General features: G+C 49.5%; 1 protein-coding gene across 1 annotated transcript in view; it reads left to right on the top strand.

Moving 5' to 3' along the window:
* Nucleotides 1-21,316, top strand: part of TNS1 (tensin 1) — a 216,146-nt gene that overhangs the window by 53,481 nt on the left and 141,349 nt on the right.

The raw sequence follows: 21,316 nt of genomic DNA, 5'->3' as shown, positions 1-21,316 counted from the left end.
CCGAGATTGGAGCTGGGGCGTCAGTAGGGCAGGGTCATCCCCTCCTCCTCTCTTTGTTTATGCAAAGCTTTAGGGCCCAATCGGGCTCAGGTCAAGGTGAAGGCGAGGGCTGGGGGTGGGGTGGGGGAGTGAGAAGAATCCGGGTGGGGTGCACAGTGTGCAATCTCGTGACTACTGGAGGTGGCTGGTGGGGACTGAGCTCCAAGAGAGGGGCCTTTGAAAGTATTTCCACTAGTGCTTGATGGGGGTAGGGTTGTCGAGGGGGAGGGGATGCATTTCAGTTATTCTGCAAGCAACTTGAGCACTGGTTGGCCTTACTTAAGCAGCTGAGAAAAACTCGGGGATGGGGCCACAACCACAGGACTGGAGGACAAAGGGGATAGGTAGGGGAAGTGAGGATGAGGTGGAAAAGGTTAGGAGGTCAAGGTTGCGCTGGTCCTGGAACCTCTTGAATGATCATCCTCCTGTCTTTATTGGCCCGGTCTCACTTGGGTCCTCAGTTTCCCCATCAGTGTTTGGGAATGGAATTCCCAAATAATCCATCATAATCCATCAGCTCTCTGGAGATGGAAATACATGGCCTTAACCTTTCATATGCAGCCAATCTCTGTCCTGTCCCTGTTGTTATTGCTTAGGTACCCCCTGCCCTCTCATCTCTACCCTTGTGCTCACACTTGCTCTTTCCGGAAGGTGTTCATTGAATGGAAGGAGGAGGTGCTTCAAAAAGGAGCACTGAGCAGTTGAGGCCCAGAAACTGGCACATCTCATGCTCCACCTCTCATTAGCTGGGTAACCTTGGGCAAGCCGTGGAACCTCCCTGAGCCTCCGTTTTGTCCTCAAGGTTACAGGAATAAGAAAAGGTTATTATGAGGATGAGATGGGATAAGGTGGGTGCGGTGCCCAGCATAGTGCCTGACACATGGTAGGTGCTCAGCAACAGAGCAATTGAATATTACCAGTTGGTACCTCTGAGGGCCAAGGGTTACTGTGGAAAAGGGTGCTGATGGAGCAGGAAGGTCTGCGAGGGGAATCTGCTGCTTTCTGCGTGACCTTACTCAAGGAAAGTATGCAGCCTTGCTGGGGACATCTCCACCCCCCGCCCCCGCCCCCATAAAATCCAGGTTGGTGTGGTTCTCCTAGCAGAGGGCCTGGCTCACAGGGGGCACGTCTGTACCCTTTCCGCCTTTCCCTTGTCTTCTACCTTTCTGACTCCCTGAGCTTTCTCTGCCTTAGGTGGGGGCTGAGCTTCTGCTTCTGTCCTTGTTCTCCTCATCCAGAGCAGAGTTTCTCCAGCCTTTACCCCAGAATCTTCTGGTGTTCTTGCTTCTTCCCAGTCGAAGCCCTCCCCACCCCCTTCCTGCACTTGTTTCTCTTCACAACAACGGACATCTGTACAGGGCCCTAGGCCTTAGACAGCACTTCGGTGCATTATCTGATTTCATTCTTTTAATTCCTTCAGAGCATAAAGCAGGCCGACGGAGCCATAGTTTCACAGATAAGGAAACTGAGGCACCCAAGGTTGAATGACCTTCCCCAGGTATTGCAGTGTAGTTCCTCACTCATCTCTGTCCCGGGGCCTTTGTGCTTTCTTCTGTGTGCCCCTTGCCTACAAGCAGACCGGTCTTGATCCTCCCCCACCCCTCCCCTTTGCCTCCCATCTCCTGCAGCAGTGGATACAGTCAGGGAGGGTAAGGGGCAGTGAAGGGCCTGAGTAAGGTCAACGGGGGGCCCAGAGACCCCGAGAAGTGTGACAGAGCTGGCCTCTTGTTGTACAGTCACCTCCTGCGTGGAGACTGAAGGGGGCTGAGGGTGACTTCTGAAGGGGGTGTAGCCTGCCCAGCTGTGCTGGCACCTGCTGGGGCTCAGGATGCACCAGGCGGCAGCACTGCTGCTCTGCCCAGCCAAGGCCAAGCAGGAGGGCGAGGTGGTGGACTGGCAGGGCAGTGGCTGGACAGACAGATTGGGCTTGTTACAGGATTTTCCTCTGTAGGAAATGGGACCCACTGGTGGTGTGAGCCTCACCCAGCTGGCAGGTCTCCCCATAAACCACAGCTCTTACTACTGACCTGCCTCTTCCTCTTGCTGGGAAGGGCGATGTGAGCCCCAGAGCACACAGCAGAGCTCTGTCCTCTGCATTTTGTAACCAGGTCAGCTTGGAGGTCCCCTCATCCATTCTGCTACCTCGAGACAGGACTCATTAAACAAATGCTTCCTGAGCTCTTTTTGTGCCAGACAATGTTCTAGGTGAACAAGACAGGTAAGGCCTTTGCCCTCATGGGGCTGTCATTCTAATAGGGACATAGACAGTGAAGAGGAAGTCATGCAAGGAAATGAGTTAGAGCAGTGGGGTAGAGAAGGGCTAGGCTTGGGTGGCCCAGGAAAACTTCTCCGAGGAAATATTGTGTAAGATGACACCCAGCTGATGTTACACGATGATCTGAGAGATGAGAAGAATGAGTGCAAAGGCCCTGAGGTGAGGTGAGCTTGTCAGGCTCCAAAGAAGAGGTGTGGTAGAAAGTGTTGAGCCCTAGCAGGGTTTTGAGTGATGTGATCTGATGATCTCCACTTTGAGAAGGCCGCTCGGGCCTTGAGCAGGCCCTGGGAGGTGGGCCAGGAGGCCACCGATGTTGCCCAGGTGAGAGAGGCTGGTGGCTCTCAGAAAAGGGCTGTGAGAAGGGGCCCGGTCTGGGGCGCATTCTGGGGTGTAGCCAGAGCCTGGCTGATGGATGGGATGTTGGGTGTGAGAAAGAGAATGGGCTCAAGGATGTCTCCTAGGTTTTTGGCCAGAGTAACTGGGTGTATGTGGTTCCATTTACTGTACTGAGATGGATGAAGTGAGTGAGAAATTGCTAGGAAGAAGGTGCCAGGATTTCTGCTTTGCTTGTCTCTTGTTTCACAAGTCTTCTCCCACACACTGGGGATTTGTTGCTGAGATTGGTCCCCTCCTGTCCTCTCAAGTTCAGCCCACTCTGGCCACCCCTCCAGTAAGTGGTTGGTTCTAGATGCTTTCATACCACCTTCTAGACTGTTCCTACAGCAGGAACCCGTGGCTTGGAGAGTGGCTGTGTTAATTTTATGTAGCTATACAATGTAACTTTAAGCAGCAACAAATGTGTATGATTTCATACAGTTTCTTTGGGTCAGAAATTTGGGAGCAGCATAGCTGGAGGTTCTGGTCTGGAGTCTCAAGGAGTAACAGTCAAGATGTCAGCTTGTAGTCATCTGAAGGCCTGACTGGGGCCGGAGAACCTGCTTTCCAGGTGGTTTCTTCATGTGATTAGAATAAAAAAGCTGGCTCTTGGCAGAAGGTCTCAGCTTTCCGCCACACAGACTGCTCCATAGGGCTGCTTGGTGTCCTCACAGCATGGCAGCTGGCTTCTTCCCAGAGGGTGGTTCAAGAAAGAGCAGGGTGGAAGCCATATCTTTTATTTTCTAGCCTTGGAAGACACAAACTGCTATTTCTACAATATCCTATTGGTTACACTGGTCCTGCCCATTGCGTGTGGGAGGGGCCTATACACGGACATAAATACCTGGAGGCTAGAATCAGCTGGTGCTGTCTTTGAGACTGTCAGCCACAGATGCCCGGAGAGAGCTCTAGGCTGACCTGGCTCTTGGGAGGCCATGGGGGTGGGGATGGGGATCAGACATATCTGGGTTTGAACTCTACCTCTGCTGCCTTCCAGCTTTGTGAGCTGCCTTATATAGAGGATTCAGTGCACATCCACATACAGTAGGTACCTTTCTCCTTTCTTGGAACCACAGGCGGAGACTAGAAAGGAGCCCAGGTAGTCTGTGCCCAGTTCCCTGCCACTTGGACCTGTTGGAGAGAAAATGCTCAGTGCTGGTAGAGGAGGGGCCTCAGCGCTCAGCTCAGAGTAGGTGTTAAATACATGTGTATTGCACGAATAAGGGTAGACAGATATGTTGCATCCTCAGCTTCCAAAAGAGTGCCTGGTCCATAGTAGAGGTTCCAATAAAGGAGTGATGGGGGGAAACACAGGAATGTTGAGAAAAAGGTTTCTCTTTAGGGAGAGGTGGGCAGGGAGGAAGACCAGATGAGAGCACGAAAGAGAAGAAACAGCAAAACCCCTCTTTAATTCCCTCCGCCAAAGCCCCTCTATCCCCTGACAAGGGAGATGCTGTGAACAGTAATCCTAGTCGTTCACATTTTCTGGTTGGGTTATAGCTCACGGACTGTCGGGTACACAGACTGGTCAGCTGGTACACGTGCCTGAGCCAAGGCAGGATCTAGAACATTTCTAGCGCCCCAGAAGCAGCCCATATGCTGCCCTCCAGGTCAGCGTCCCCCAAAGGTAATGTCATTCTTCCTTGTACCATCAGAGATTTGTTTGGCCTCTTTTTGAATGTCATATAAATTGAATCATACGGTATGTTTACTCTTGCATCTGGCTTATTTCACTCAACATTATGTCTGGGAGGCTCATCTGTGTTCTTGTGGGTGGCAGTGGTTCATTCTTTTTTATTGCTCTGCTCTATTCCCTGTGTTGAATCAACCACAATTTATTTATCCATCTCACTGTGGATTGCCATTTGGGTCATTTCCACTTCTGGGCTGTTCTGAACAGACCTGCTTGGAATATTGAATCGCCTGCGTTGGCACAGAACTATAATACGCACAACGCTTTCACTCACTTTCTCAGTTCTGTGAGGTGGGTGGCACTCACAGTAACCCTGCTTCACAGATCCCAGTTGAGGTTCAGGGAGGGTGACCACCTTGGTAAGAACATCTGGGCAAGGTGGCCTTCTACACGATTCCGGCCCTGCCCTGCCTGGGATGAGTGGGTGGAGAGCAGATGAGAGGGGAGAGGGAGTGGCAGCGTGAGAGAAACAGAGATGCTGCAGTTCCCCAAAACCCCGCTCCCCAGCTCTCCTCCAAAGTCTCTCGCAGGAAGCTCACTCTAAGCTTCCTTAGTCCCCACCCTTATGTCACACAGGGTTCTTCTCTGTCCCCACTTGTTTCTCTGCTGTGGGGATTTAAAATGAATGGTCCAGGATTTGTCTTCCACTTTACCGTGGCACATACAGTGTGTGTATACACAGCAGGTTTTCTCCTGTTTGGCTTTTCTCCTCGCTCCCCTGTTCTAGGGTTCTACAACCTCCAGGTACATTTTATTTATGTATGCATTGATTTATTATTTTTAAAGGAGACTTTTAATTTTAGAGTCGTTTTAGATTTCCAAAAATGTTGTAAAGATAACAGGGCGTACTTGCATAGCCCACACATTTTCTCCGATCCCCAGATACATTTTTGAGAAACACATTTTAAACTCCTGATTTGCCCCTTGTTTTGCAATAACTGCCAAGAGCAGCTCCTTTCAGCAAAATACTCATTGTCCATTCCAGGTCAGATAAGAGTTAAATGAAAGGACCAGGCAGCTGCTAGGCAGGTGAATCTCCCATCCCTGGGCCTCTGGGTAGCTCCTTCTTACCTCGTTTGGCTCTCTCTTACCCTCTTCCCAGGCCTGGGACCTCCCTGTCCGAAGTACCAGGTGGGGGAAGAAAGGAGGCTATAGGCAATCACTTGGTCTCCCCCTCTGTACTATAGGGGTTTAAATCCCATTATCTAAGCTTAGAGGAAAAGGAAATCCCATAATTAACCCTAACCTTTCAGTCACAGTACACTTCACCTTTCCTGCTCTCTCATAAACACACCTGCAGCCTTGTTCCACAGTTGTGTTGGGGGCTTGTTGTATTCTCCTGCTGCCTGGAATAGCTGGGTTGGGGGAGGTTCAAGGTCCCAGGACCCATCTATTGCTCTGAGCCCAGCTTTAAGCTCTTTGGCGTTGGAGACAGAATGTTGAGTTTAAATCCTGATTGCATCAGTAACTGACTGTGTGACCTTGGGCGAGTTACTTCACCTCTCTGAGTCCCCACTTTCTTCATTCCTCATGGGGCTTGTTGTAGGTCCTATTTTGTAGTGTGCTCTTGTGAGCGCTGTGAATGATAACCCAACTAAAAAGCCAAGCTCATAATTAAGTGGTCAAAAAGTTAGTAATGTTTATCATTTTGTATTCTTCCTGCCTTCTCCAAACTCATTAAAGGTGGGGAGAATCTGCGAGACCAGCAAAGCTTGCTGAGGGCACTGGTGTCGAGACCTGGATGCTTGTATGTGCTTTGTCTCTGCCTCCCCATGGTCAAGAAGAGTGAGGAAATTACGTAGGTGGGCATCATCTGTCCTTTGCTTGTTTGCTTGCCTCAGGGTGCCTGAGATCTGTGGCAGCATTTGAGAGCTGGTCTGTGTATTAGAATCACCTTTGTGCCTGGGTCCTACTCCCCAGAGATTCTCTGATTTAATTGGTTTGGGGCATGACCTGCGCTTTGGGATTTTTAAAAGTGGCAACCGCTGGTAGGAGTGTCAAATGCTAGAGTGTCATTCTGGAGGACAGTTGACCATTCTGTAAAACTTAAACATACACTTGCTCTCCACCAGCACTTCCACTCCAAAATGTTTACTCAGGATATTTGGAGACCTGGACATAAATAGTGAACAGCTTTATTCACAGTAGCCCCAAACTAGAGAAACCCAAATATTCCATAACACGTGGATAAACACAAATCATGATATAATGGTCTAGGGGAATACTACTCAGCAACTAAAAGGAACGAACTAGTGTTACAACATTGTGGATAAATCTCAAAAACACCGTGCTGAGCGAAGGAAGTCAGACATACAAGAAGATGGACTGGGTGATTCCATTTTTATGAAATTTTTCATAAGGCAAGACTATCATGTCAAAGAAGCAGATTAGGAATTTCCTGGAACTGGGGTGGTAGGAAGATCAATGGCAAAAAGATGTAGGGGAGCTGTTTTTGGGTGATAGAAATGTCCTTTGTCTTGATTGTGGTGGTGTTATGCAGTTTTATATATTGATCAAACTTATTGGACTATATGCTTAAAAGGCATGCGTTTGTTGTATATAAATTATATCTCAATAAAGTTGATTTAGACAAAAGCTTCCCACATAGGTCCTCTGTGCAGCCACATTTGAGAGCCACTGGTCTACAGTTTCTGGAGACCCATCTTCATCCTTGTGGTCTTGGCCAGCACCAAGTCCAGTGCCAAGTGTGTAACAGTGCTTTCTGGGGTTAAGGGCCTTTCCTACTCTTTTTTTTATTGGTAGCAATTTTATGGATGTATAATTGGCACACCATACAGTTCACCCATTTAAACTGTACAATTCAATGGTTTAGAAAAAATATTTTATTTGTTTATTTTTAGAGAGAGGGAAAGGGAGGGAGAGAAACATCAATGTGCAAGAGAAAACAATCAGCTGACTCTAGCACATGCCCAACTGGGGAGCTGGCCCACAAGCCGGGCATGTGTCCCGACTGGAATCAAACTGGGGACCCTTTAGTTCACAGGCTGGTGCTCAATCCACTGAGCCAAAAAAAGCCACAGCCAGGGCTTTTTAAAAAATTTTTTTTAAAGATTTTATTTACTTATTCAATTCAATGATTTTTAAAAAGTATATTCAGTGTTATATGACCATCATCAGTCAATATTAGAACATTTTCATTACCTCGAAAGGAAACCCCATCCTCTACAGCTATCATTCCGCAGTCCCTCTATCCCTCCTCCCACCCCTGCCGTAGCCCTAAGCAAACACTCATCTACTTTCTGGATCTACTTATTTCCCTATCCTGGAGATTTCACATAATAATAGAATAATAGAATGTATGGTCTTTATGATCACCTTCTTTCACTTTGCATAATGTTTTCAAGGCATATCCTTTTTATGGCTAAATAATATTCCATCGCACAAGTATATCACGTTTTGTATATCCATTCATCCATTCATCGACGGACATTTGATGGACAAAAGATGGTCGTTTCCATCTTTTGGTGAATATGGATACTGCTGTCATGGATGTTCATGTACAAGTTTTTGTGTTAACATATATTTTCACTTTTCTTGGGCATGTACCTGTGAATGGAATTGCTGGGTCATATGGTAACTCTGTGTTTAGCTTTTTGAGGAAATGCCAAACCGTTTTCCAAAGTAGCTTGTATTAGTTTTCTAGGTAGGCTGTAACACGGCACCATAATCTATGACTTAAGATAACAGAAATTTATTCTCTCATAGTTCCGGAGGCTGGAAATCCCAAAATTACGGGGTGGGCAGGACCATGCTCCTCTGAAAACTGTAGAGGAGCCCTTCTTTGCGTCTTCCTAGCTTTGGGAGATTTGCTGGCAATCCTTGGAGTTTCCAGGGTTATAGACGCATCACTGCAATCCTAGGTCTTCAAATGGCATTTCCCCTGTGTGTCCTCACTCATCTGCTCTCATGTCTGTCTGTCTCTGTGTCCACGTTTTTATAACGACACCAGGCGTACTGAATTAAGGCCTGCTGTAATGACCTCATTTTAATTTACCTCTCGATTACCTTGATTAGCTTGAAGACACTATTTTCAAATAAGGCTATATATTCTGAGGTACTGGGGATTAGGATTTCGACCTATCTTTTTTCGGGGGACGCAGTTCAGCCTACAGCATAGCCATACCATTTTACATCATCACCAGCAGTATATGAAAGTTCTGATTTTTGTTTTCTTAATTTCATTTTCAGATTGTTCATTGCCAGAGTATAGAAATACAATTGATTTTTTTGTATTTGATGATTTATCTTACAACCTTGACAAACTCATTTATTAGTTCTAATAGTTTGTAATGGATTCTTTGGATTTTCTACATACAAGATCGTGCTCTCTGTGAATAGAGATGGTTTTACTTCTTCCTTCCAACCTGGATGCCAGCTGTTTGTTTGTTTATTTATTTCCTAATTGTCCTGGCTAGCACCACTAGTATATTGTTGACTAGAAGTGGCAAGAACAGAAATCCTTATCTTATTTTGATATTTATTTATTGACATAAATTGATTTTTCAGTTATTAAAACAACCTTGCCTTCTTGGGATAAATCCCACTTGGTCATGGCATTAATTCTTTGTATTATATGTTGCTGGGCTCTGTTTCTTTGTATTTTGTTGCGGGTTTTTGCTCCTCTGTTCATAAGATTCATTGGTCTTCGGTTTTGTTTTTCCTGTAATGGCTCAATTTGGTTTTGGTATCAAGGTAATACTGGCCTCATAGAGTAAGTTGGGAAGTGTTTGCTCCTCTTTCACTTTTTGGAAGAGTTTGTGCAGGATTGATGTTGATTCTTGAAATGTTCGGCAGAACTCACAGGCGAAGCCATCTGGGCCTGGGCTTTTCTTTGTGAGTAGTTATTAGATTGCTAATTCAATCTCTGTGTTTGTTATAGGTCTATTCAGATTTTCTATTTCTTCTTGAGTCAGTTTTGGTAGTGTGTATCTTTTTAGGAATTTGTCCATTTCATCTTAGTTTTCTAGTTTTTGGCATACAGTTGTTCATAGTATTCTTTCAAAAGTCTTTTGATTTCTACGAGGTCCTTAGTAATGTCCCCTCTGTCATTTCTGAATCTAGTCTTTTGAGTCTTCTCTTTTTTTTCTTGGTCAGTCTAGCCAAAGGTCTGTCAACTTTATGCACCTTTTAAAGAACCTGCTCTTACAGGGTTTTGCATTGTAATCGCTTTGTTTATAGTCACTGTTGAGTGTCTCCTGTGTGGTGGCTACTTGATACTCATCCCATTGAATCCTAGAAACACCCCACAGGAAGCAGATGTAATTGGCCACACTGTCAGATGAGAAACCTGAGATGAGACACTTAGCACTGGCTGTGCAGCCAGCGAGCAGTGGACCCGGGTTCCCGCTCAGTCCTGAATATCTGGCTCCAAAGCCTTATGGCTTCTCGCTGCAGCAGGAGGCCTCCCTGGTTCCACTTTAGGCTCTCCTTTCTGCTGCTGTGGCTCGTTTTCTGATCTCTAAGGGGATGAGCCATGGTATTACCATTCCTTCACATCACCTGTGTGTGGGCTTCAGCCTCACCTGGTGAGCCCATTAAGCATATCCCTGTACCCTCAACTTTGGTTCAGTGGATCTGCATTATTATCTAACACCTCAATGATTCTGATGCTAGGGTCCCCTGACAACACCCGAGTAACCTGTGTTTGCCTTTGGAAGCTCCTCAACTCCACTGGGTACAGGCTCCCAGGAAGCCACTGGTTCCTCTGGCCTCTGTGTTCTCCTGGCTTCTGCTTTCCCAGTGCTTCCCCTGGGCTCAGGGATTCAGGTCTTGGGTGGGAAGCCCTTTTCTCTCTGCTTTATAAAAATTTGCAAGAAGTTGTAACAACCACTCTCCTCCCATACCCTCCCACCAATCTTCCTAAGTTCTCTCTCAGGTAATAGAGTGTAGGACCTTCAGGGGTTAATAAGTAAGCCTGGAGTGTGTCATAGGCAGTCTGTTAGTGCATGCACGTGCGCACACACACACACACACACACACACACACACACACACACCCTGCTCCCCATGGAGGTGAGGGAGCAAGGCTGGAGGAGAAAGTGACACTGAGCTATGACAGACTTCTCATTTTCCTGGAATGTGGTTCCCAAAAGGTCTCATATTTTTCAGTGTTTCTGACTCTGGGGCTGTGTAAACATCACATGAGGGGTTTGCTGAATCTGAGAGTCTGAAGGAGTTAGTGCAGGGGAGGGTGAGAACCCCTGATCAGGGAGAGCAGGGCGAGTGGGAGATGGGGAATTGGAGCCAGAGAGGGAGAAAGGAGAGGGAAATGTGAAAGCAGGACACGTGGGGAACTGTGTGGGAGGGAACGAAGGCCCGGGTCCCCCCTAAGAGTGTGAAGGATCTGGTGAGGGCTGGGGTCTGTGGTACAAGGGGGCTGGGGGGACAGCGCAGATCAGAGCCCTGTCAGTGGCGTGGCAGGGGAAGGAGTGACTCCTGGATCTTTGGCCCATGCCAGCTTCCCTGGCTGCTTTCAGCTTTTAAGTTGGGGGTCTGCAGTACCCTCTGGAGTCGGCTAAGCAGTGGGAGTCAGGGGGAGGTGAGTTTCCCTCCTGTGGGGCTTGGTGAGCCTGGCAGCTAGGAGTGGCAGCCTCCTGCTTTCTGGGCACCTGCCTTTGCCTGAGAAAAGCTGCTGGTCCTGAGGGAGGGTCCTGAGATGCCGCCCCAGAACCCAGCATTCGCTCCTGCTTGGCTCTCCCTGGGGGCCAAAACTCAGACTTAACCTCTGAGCCTCCAAGCCATTGACTTGGAATCATTTCTAGACCCTGGATGGCCCGAGAGGGGGCCTGGTGGAGTTGGAGCCCCTCTGGCCTTGGGCTCAGGTGGATCTCGACTCTGTCATTGACCTGAGCTGTGTTATATCAGACAAGTCACTTGACCTCCAAAATATGGTTTCCTCATTGGTATAAAAATGGTGACACTGATATCAGTTAATCTTACAAGGTTCATGTGAGGATTAGAGAAAAGGTAAGTAAGATCCCGACATCTGAGAGGCTCTTTCTCAATAGATGATAACTCTTACTGTTGTCTGAGACCCAAGGATAACAAGCCACTTAAGTGCCCCAGAAATGTGCCAGCCAGCAGGCCTGGCCAGCTCCACAAGAATGACCATGGCCCATACTCCCTTCCCCTTCCCCATCACTGATTCTTCTACCTGCAGTCACCTGCTGGCCCTTTCATCCTCCCCTTTGCCTGGGATCTATGAGGCCCCACTCCCTCTTCCTGAGGGTTCTGGGCCCTGGCTGGTAAGTGACTTGGCCAATTGTTCCCTCTCACCTGCCCCCGCCTCCCTGCCCCCCGCAGATGGCAGGCTGGGTGGGATGTTAGCAGGGGGGTGGGGGTGGGGGCGAATTAGGAGAGGGATGTGTGTGTTCTGGGGCACAGCGAAGCACAGAGTAAGTCACAGATTAACCTCCTGGCCTGTTTCCGCCTCCTGGGCTGGGGCACCCAAGCGAGGGTGTCCAGAGGTGTCTGGGTTCAAACCGGGTTCTGTTCAAGGAAGCAGGGGAGGAAGGTCACTTGTGGGTCATGCGTGATTGGAGGAGTAGCAGAAAAGCTCCAGTGCCCTCCCTGCTGTTGGAAAATCACACTGGCTTGAATTCCACCATTAATGCCTGGTTTACACAGGTTCTCTATCCTTGCACAGACAGGATCCCTTTAATCCAGTGCTTCCAACAATACTGAAAGGTAGGCATTAATGTAATCCCTAGGGCACAGAGGAGGAAACAGCTGGGAAGGTTGAGCAATGTGCTCACACAGCCAGGAAGGTGGTGGAAGCGGGACCCAGGACTTGAACCCAGACTCTGGGAGATCCCCAAAGGGACAGTCTGACCTGGAGGTGGTGTGGTGAGAAACCTGAGCCAGTGCTCACTATCTCTGTAAAGAGGCAAGTTGCTTTGTCTCTTTGTGATTTAAGTTCCTAATCTGTAAGAGTCATAAAAACGGTCCCTACCATGTAAGATTATTGCAAGCATTAACTCAGTGAATGCATATAAACTGCTTAGATCAATAGATAAATATTAGCAATTATTATTATTGCTCTTCTGAGAATAGGGTCCCAGGACAGAAACTGTAGTCGGGTTGGGTGGAGGAAGTTCTGCATTACTAAGCCCGCTTGAATCTCCAGAAAAGACAATTAGAATGGTCCCCACTGGACTGGGCTGTCTGGAGAGATGGTAAGCTCTCAGCAGCCATATTGTGCTGTGGGGAAGGAGGTTGGACTGGGGGGCAGTCAAGGTCTTTTCTGTTCTAAGATTTTGAAGCACTTGAGTCAGAACTGGATTTGTTTCCTTCCTCCCCTGCTTATAGCTGAGTGATCTTGCATCATTTTCTGAAGTGCCCTGGTTCTCAATTTTCTCATCTACAAACCTGGGTCATAAAGGCCTTCCTGCAGGGTTGTGGTGAGGATTAAATTATCTAGACATATAGACAGTTTCCAGCTCCTGGTGCACAATAAGTAACTAGTGATTTGTGGCAGCTGTGATTGTGGCGTGGCGATCATTAGATGCTGAGTCTAATTGTCACCTGGCTGTCTCCAGGTGACAATTCCAGAGCTGGACTAGCTGTGTGCCCACCTGTGTCACCTCTTCCCTAGGCCAGGTCTGTTTGCTAGGCTCCCTGAGCATTCTTCCTCTTCTGCTCTTGTAGTCTGAGCAGCCCTCGTACGATTGCCTGATGCATCTGTGGACCTTCCCAAGCTGAATTCCTCTTCCTGTCCAATGACTCAATTCTTCACCTGACCTTTGGCTCTCATTCTGACCCCTATTCTGTGTCTTCTTTAGGACTCACTTAAAATTTTATTTTGAAATGATTTTAGACTCACAGAAAGGATGTACCCTTTGCTCAATTTCCTCTAATGCTGACCTCTTATAGAACCATTGCACAATTACTGAAAAACCAGGAAATTAATAGTCATCTGATGCTGTTAACTAATCGACAGATTCTAGTAGAATTTGGCCAGTGTTTCCATTACGACCTCTCTGCGGATCCAGGATCCAGTTCTGGATCCTGTGTTACGTTCAGTCTCATGCTCCGTAGCCTCCTCCAGGCTGGGGCAGTTTCTTTGTCTTGCTTTGTCCGTTGTGGCTTTGGCACTTCTGAAGAGGTCAGTTCTTTTGTAGAATGTCCCAGAGTTGGGTTTATTTGGTATTCTATTTCTGCCATTCCTTCTACATTCATTAATTGGAACTCTGCTATATAGAATTGTCCCTTATTCCCCATTTGTTTATTTATTCAGTCCTTCCTTTATGTCAGTATGGAATTGGATAGACACTTTATTTTATAGGTTGTAATCCAGTGTTACCATTATTTTTCTTGGATTAGATCGACCCAGTTATTGCCATTGGGAGTTTAAGTTTTTGACCTGTGTTAGGGATCTCCAGAGAACCAGAACCAATAGGGGACAGGCAATTTGAAATCTGTAGGGAAGGCTGGCCGGCTGGATACTCAGGTAGGGGGTGATGTTGCAGTCTTGAGGCAGAATTTCTACTCCAGGAAACTTCAGTTATTTTGCATTTTGCCCTTCAACTGATTGGATGAGGCCCACCAACATTACTGACAGTAATCTCCTTCATTCAGGGTCAGCTGATTATAGATGTTAACCACACCTACAACATACCTTGATGCAATACTTAGACTAGTGTTTGATTGAATACTGGGTACTATAGTCTAGCTAAGTTGACACAGAAAACCAACCATCACACCCACCATTCTATGGGAGGCATAACACTCAGTCAGCTTTTCACATATCCAATGGGTGGAGGATGGAGAAAATGGGGTCCCATCGGGCTGGTCTGGAATGAGAGTAGGCCATTCTGGCCCAGGCCTCTTTAGTTTCCAGATCTGACCTTTGGTTCCTGCCCTCTGTGAGAACCAATCCCTCCTCTCACCTGTGAAGTGGGAGCACCATCATGGTTCTGGCGTGGTGGGGGTGGGGGAGTCAGAAGAATTTTAAATGTCTGTTTTGGAAGCCTGAGTGGGAACACCCCCTCCACAGGGCTTGTCTTCAGGCACCTACCAGGACTTGCAGCCAGCCTCTGGCGACACACCTGGGGTACCCTTCCCCCCTAGGAGAGGCAGAGGTGCCGTTAGCTGCAGTTCCTCTCCCTGATCTGATCATTTGGAAGAGGGTAATCAGAGAGACCAAAGTGGGTTAACCACAGAGCCCAGGCAGGAATTGTGGCCTGTGGGGCGCGTGCCTCGTGTGTGTGTGTGTGTGTGTGTGTGTGTGTGTGACATATCCCGAGGTCACGTGGGGAATAACTGGAGATGCAGAGAGACCTTCTGGGACTGATTTTATTCTTTTAATTCCATAAAACAGACTGAAAGATCTCATTGTTTTACTCACCATCATCACTTTTCATCCTAGCTAGCCACCCGCCGGACCCTTGCAAGGGGGTCACTGCTGCAGAGCATGGCTCTCTGATGGGCGGGTTTCCAGAAGTTCTTTAGGCTGCTGGGGGGCGGGGGTGAGAGGCCTGGCTTTCCCAGGAGAAAGAATTGGAGAAGGAGATGTGGAAACTAGGGAGTGAGGAACCTTCGTGCAGGAGGAAAGCCCTGGATCTGGCCCCAAAGACCTCCCCAGCTGAGGGCCATGGCACCCCACTCCCCTCCCTGTGTCAGCTGCCCTCCTCCTTTCCATAAGGGGAAACTGAGGCCCAGGGCAGTTCCAGCTTCGGTGGAGAAGTGGGAAACATATAGGATCCCTGAGGGTAACAGGATTATTTTCTTAGTCTCATGGAGGACAATCCAGGGGGAAACAGGTTGAAACCACAGCTGGAGGGAGTTGGTTAGTTCTGGGGAGGTGCCCTCCGGTGGTGGGGAGCCAGGGAATGGGCCTCAGGAGACTGGAGGAGCAGCTAGGAGCCCTTGGCTGGGACCTGGAGACTAGAAGTGATATGTGTGGCAAGGCGAGGGTCTGGCCTTCCTGCACGGGTGGCGTGTGAGTCTATAGGGGGCGGGATGGTGAGCTGAGTGGCAGGGATGTCTAGGAGTCCCATCCTGCCTCTCACTAATGGGGGAAAGAGCACAGGCCAATTGTGCCCCCTTAAGCCTACATCTGTTCTCATGCCACCCCTGAATCCAGCTCTGTGAGCCCAGCCTCTGGGCCGTAGCAGATGGGATCAGTGTCAATGAGCCTCTTTGGGCAGCGAGCTTGACCAGCCCAAGCCTCAGTTTCCTCCTCTGTACAATGGAGTTTAAGAAAATAGTATCTAGCTTGCTGCGTTGCTGTGAAGAGCTTTGGAAATGGTGCACATGGTGGGGTGAATGTCCTGTTACTGGCTGTTACTGGGGTCTCCTTTGTGTGAAGGTGGCACTCCTGCCCCCCACACACTGGGTGACTCAGTGGGGGCCTGGGGGGGTCTCCCAGGACCCCTGCCCAGTGGTGGGTCCCTCCTCCAAAGGGAGTCCTGCCACTGCTGTCTGCAGCTGCCTCTCTCCTTTCCTCTCCCCCCTCTCCCCCCTCCCCCACCTCCCCACACGTAAGGGTGATAAACTCTCAGCCAGCTCTGAATAGGGCCTGACCTCAGCGGCGAGGCATCTCCCCTTGCCCCCCACCCCCCAGCCGCCGGCCCTACATTCCTGGAGAGGATGAGGTTGGGCTGCTGCCACTCACCCCTCTCGGCTGCCTTTGTCCTGGCTGCTGCCCACCCTGGCGCCGCTTCCTTCGTCCAGTCATCAGAGCTTTGACTACCAAACTATATCAACTGGAGATCTCAGATAGGATAGTTTATAACAGTAATAACAGTAGTGGTTATCATTTATGAAGCAGTTAGGTGCCAGGTTCCATGCTAAGCACGTTACATGGGTCATACCAGTGAATTCTTAAAACAGCCCTGTGAGGAAGTTGTTATTATTCTTCCATTTTTAGCATGGACGGGGAGGGCAGGAGGGGAACCCAAGGCTCAGAGAGGTCAAACTGCTTGCCCAACCTCACACAGCTAATGAATGGGTGGATCCGGAACCTCCGTGCTGCTGAAGTTCCAACACCCCCTCTTCCCCAACTCCCCTCCCCAGGAGCTTTAAGCTCCCATAACCCTGATTGGTTCTGAGAGAAGATGCAAGAATGGGAGGCAGGACTTGTTTCAGGGGCTGGGCCTCCCTGGGACTTCCAAGCTGCCAGGAAAGATGGATGGGGATCTCCTGGGTGCTGAGAGCTTCATAGAGGAAGGTTTATCACTAACAGCCCCGCCCCCCTTCCTGCACGTGGGAAGTTGGAAACCCAGGCAAGCAGCAGCCTTCTCAGGGCCCTGCCCTCACCCCTTGGTCTTGAGGTCTGCGTCAGGCTCTGATGGACATGAAAGGATTCTTTTATTAATGTTTCCCCCATGAACCTCACATTTGGAGAAATTATACTAATTTCCCCATTTTTATTAATCAAATATATTTGACTACCAACTAGAACTTCCAGGAGGCATGGAATAACCTACGTTCCCGTACTGAGTTGGTATAATTCCAGCCCAAAGCTCAGAAGTGTGATGTTTTGAAATGCTGACGAAGGCTCACAGCCTTCCTTTTCTATCTTCCAGGTCCCCTAGTGGTCTAACCTCCACTCAGCTTGCTGCATTCTTTCCCTTTCTGCCACTTCTGTGTAGTAACTGTTCAGGCACCCCGAACCTGGCCTTCTCTGCCTTCTTCTTTTTCCTCTCCCTCCCGCACATCATGTCTCCCTTTCCAGCTTTTTCTTTGCTTTATGCTCCTTTGAAGTTCAACTAGCAGGCTTGGGTGTCAGAGAGATGTGGGTTCACATCCCGACTCTGCTACCCACTGGCCTTGGAGCCTTGAGAAGTCGCTTACCGTCTTTGAATCAGTTTCCTCATCTGTAAAATGGACGCAACGATGGGTACCAGAGAGGACTGGGGGAGGATTGGAGTCAGTGGGAGCACAGAGCCTTTGATAAGCAGCTGTAGCCCGTGTAGCTCACCATCCGCACTCTCCAGGCTGTTTCTCCGCTGGCGGCAGCCCCTCCTGGCCTCAGTGCCTGATGTCTCCGGGCAGCCGCACACCTGCGGATGCAGGATGCAGAGAGATGTTGGGCGGAGGATGGATGGCTCCACGTGGGACTGCTTCCACGCAGAGGGTCCAGCGAGCTTGCTGGTTTCCCAGCTGCTGTCGGGCGTCTTCTCCTTTCTCACTTTACCGTGTCTGTCATCACCATCCTATGCATTAAAGAAACAAATGACTTGCTTTTTTAACCTTATACTCATTCCAGTGAGTATGGGCATAATCTACAATTATATATTCTTAATTCCTTCCTAAATATAAAAATAATAAAATTGCTGAGGCATGTTTCTAACTAACATCATATTGTGTACCACCCTTTAGGAAACATGGATAAGATGAACCCCGCCCCCTTCTGTCTTGGGGGAGGGTTCATTCTTTATTATGGGAGATTTAAAACATACAGAAGTGGCAAGAATAGTATACTGAACTCCTCTGTACCCATCCCCCTGCTTCAGCAACCACCGACTTTTTGCTGTTTCTTGTTCATCTTTCCCTCCTTTTTTTGCTGGGGTGTGTTTAAAGCCACTCAGACATTACATCATTTCACTGTAAGTATGTATCATTAATAGATAAGGACTTTTAACTTTAATATTACTAAAATACCATGATCACAGTCAACACATTAAATAGAATTTCTTAAGAGCAGCTCATACCTACTCTACCAATTTTCCCTGATTATCTCAAAAATGTCTTGTTTCGCTTGGTTTGCATCAAGCAGATGAACTTGGAAACTATGCTCTAGCCCCACGTCTACAATAACCATGTATCTACATATATCATTGCCTCGGTCTTGTCACCGACCTCTGGTGACGTGGGATCACTTTTCCTAAGCTCCTGCTCCTCTCCTCTCCCTTCCTTCTTGCCTGCAGCACAGGTTTCCCTCCAGGCTCCCAGCTGCAGTCTCTGTGCAGCCAGCTGTGAGATCCGGAGCCCAATAGCCCTCTCATTCCCAGCTTCCCCTCGCTGGCCTTGGCCTGCGCTTGCTATTGCTGGTCCTCTGGAAGGAAGGAGGAGGCTCTGGAAGGAGAGACTCGGGGGAGAGTGGCACTTCGGGGTGAAGTTGGGAGCGGGGGGAAGCTCATGTGCCTGTCCCCCTCGCTGCCTCATCTGATAAATACTGTGTCCCTCAGATGTCCATGTAAGGCTGCCTGGCTTGCTCAGGACTGAGGAGAGCAGGCAGTGCCAGAGGGGCTGCTCCTGGGGTCACGTAGCTCTGGGGAGCACTGCTGCCTTACTGGGTGGCCGGCTGGGGGAGGCCAAGGCTTCGTGGGAACGTGACCCCTCTTTCAGCTGTGCTCCCCACCGTGGCCCCACCCCCTGTGCCCCTGCACAGGCTGCTTTCATTGCTAGCCAAGGTCCTGCCCTCTCTGAGCCTGGTCTTTTGGGCTCAAGATTAGGACGCTTTTCTGATCCTTCCTGATCCCATCTCCTTGGCACTGAGAGAGTTGTGCCCCAGAATTCCTGGGGCCTGTGTCCTTCCTTTCCTCCTCTGGCTTCCTTCCAAGGCCTCATGCGTCAGCTCTGTGGCCTGGGGTGGCTGCCTCATGGGTGATCGACGGGAAGGGGGTACTTGGGTCCTCTTCCCAGCTTTCTCCCCGAGGTCCTGGGCACTGTTGGGGAAGCCACAGCCATTCTCAGGCCTCACTGTTCTCCCGTGAGAAATGCCCACAATAGCTCCTGACCTCACTGACTGAGTTGCCTAGAGGGACACTTGAGAATTAGTTGTGAGTGTGTTTGTGTGTGCCTGTGCATGCATGTATGTGCTTGAGTGTGTGCGCGCACAGACTTAGGAGCTGTGGCCCTAGAACATGGGTTGGGCTACAAGATGAGGAAGAGACTGAAGTGAGGGCTGAAGACAGAACTTTCCAGCTCTTTGCCTCTGTGTATGGCCACGTCTTCTCTCCTCGCTGCCTCTTGCCTTTTGGTGTCTCAGGTCCCACCACTGTGTCTTTCTATCTTTGCTTTTGCTTTTCTGTCAGACTTTTCTTTCTGTGTCTGTGTTACTCCCTCCCTTTTTCCGTGCCCCTCGGGACTCTGTGGGCTCCTGGGTGGGTTCCTGTCGTCCTCAGTGTCCTGCCTTGTTTCCCAAGCCCCAGCCCTTCGCCCTGACCTCCTAGCTATAACGATGACGTAATTGGGTTGTGGAGAGGACTGGTGAGATGTCTAAACACCTTTTGGCAGGAGGGGCTCCTTTACCCACCCACACTGCCCTCCCGCCCCCCGCCTAGGTTCTGTCTCGGCCATGTGTGTTTAGTACCTGAGGCCGTGTGGGGTGTATGTTTGCCCAGTCTGGAGGGACTGGAATGCAGGAAGGAAAACTTGTACTTTAGCCCACTTCTCAGCATGCCTATAGACCTTCTCTCTTTCCTGTATGGGTGGCTCTGAGGGGAAACTGAGGCACAGCAGGCCTGGGGTCCCTGGAGAGGGAGACACAGCAGGGAGGGGAGCGTTGCAGGCCCATGGCCAAGGTGTCTGTACTGGTGGCGCCGGCGTCTGGGGCTCCTGGATGGCACTGCGGGTGGGTGGAATCCACAGGGGTGAGACACTGAGGCCGGAGCGTGCCGAGGATGCTTGGGGCCGCTTATCTCGGGCCAGGAATGCACTGCGGTATTATTAGCCTCTAGCCTTTGCAATAACCACCGAGGAGCATGGCAGACACCTGTCCAGCTCTGCCTGCCCAGACCACCCGCAGGTATCTGCACTAAATCTCCCGAGGCTGGAGTTCACATGTGTGCCTGTGTGTGTGTGCATGTGCACACATGGGAGTATGCATGGGAGCATGCATGTGTGAGCGTGCACAGACCCATGTGTGAACATGTGTGGGCATGTGCCTGGGTGGGTACCAGCGTGTGTGTCAGTGTGGATCTTTAGGGGACTTCAGGCATGAGAATGAGTGCACAGTGACTGTGTGTGTGCATCTGTACAGGTGTTTCTATCCCTATGGAAACAAATGTGTCTCTGTGTGTAGTATGTGGGTACTTATGCCTGCATGCGTGCGTGAGTGTGTATGCATAAGTGTGAGTGTGCATGATTGTGTGGCTTGGTCTGTGTGTGCCTCTGCCTGGGGGACAGGAGGCCCTGAGGAGGTCTGGGGAGTAGGAGGGAAGTGAAGGACCGACAGGAGGCTGTCGACTCTGCCAGGATGTGGTATGATGAGAGGCTAGGAGGTGGAATGGGGGAGGAAGGAAGAGCATGCAGGTGTGTAGGGCACAAGAGAGCTGCTGGGGCTCTCGGCACTTGGGGTCTGGGTCACTCCCCTTGATTGGACCCTCAAAAGCAGCGTGGTAAAAAGTCCTGAGGTTAAGTGGCCTGCATCTGAGTCCTGCCTCTATCATTCACTAGCCTTGTGACCTTGGGCAAGTGACTTGACCTCTATAAGCCTCAGTTTCCTCCTCTGTATGAAGATGATAATCATAGTAGCTATCGTAGTACCTACCTAGCAAAGTCATTGGGGAAAAAGTCCTCTGCCTAGAACATACTAAGAACTGGACGAATGATACCACATCACCGTCATCACCATCATCAGCCTGATTATGGACCTTTCTGTGTGTCTTGCATCTGGCCTTGGCGGTTCCTCTCTGGCTGGGAACCTCAGGCAGAATGGGGACCCCCAGCTGATTGGTGATGAGGTGGAAACCCAGAGAGGGCACAAGACAGGCCCAGGCTCACCAGGGAGCCAGGCGTAGCCATATGGACCCAGACCTTTGGTCCCTGGCAGCTCTCACCACCATGATGCATTGCATTGTTCATATTTCTGGTAGCGCCTTGCCAGGCTGGAGAAGGCAGAATACTCTGGCAGGCTTTCTCCTCCAGACCCGCTGCCAGATAGCTCAGGACCTATCTGTTCACCCTGAAGCTTCTTATAGGACTGAGTTTCCACTCCTTGTCTTAACTTCCCTCCTGTGAGACTTC

The sequence above is a fragment of the Desmodus rotundus genome, chromosome 2 (assembly GCF_022682495.2).
Source record: "Desmodus rotundus isolate HL8 chromosome 2, HLdesRot8A.1, whole genome shotgun sequence".
Classification (NCBI taxonomy): Eukaryota; Metazoa; Chordata; class Mammalia; order Chiroptera; family Phyllostomidae; genus Desmodus; species Desmodus rotundus.
This window is presented reverse-complemented; position numbering and strand designations above follow the sequence as displayed.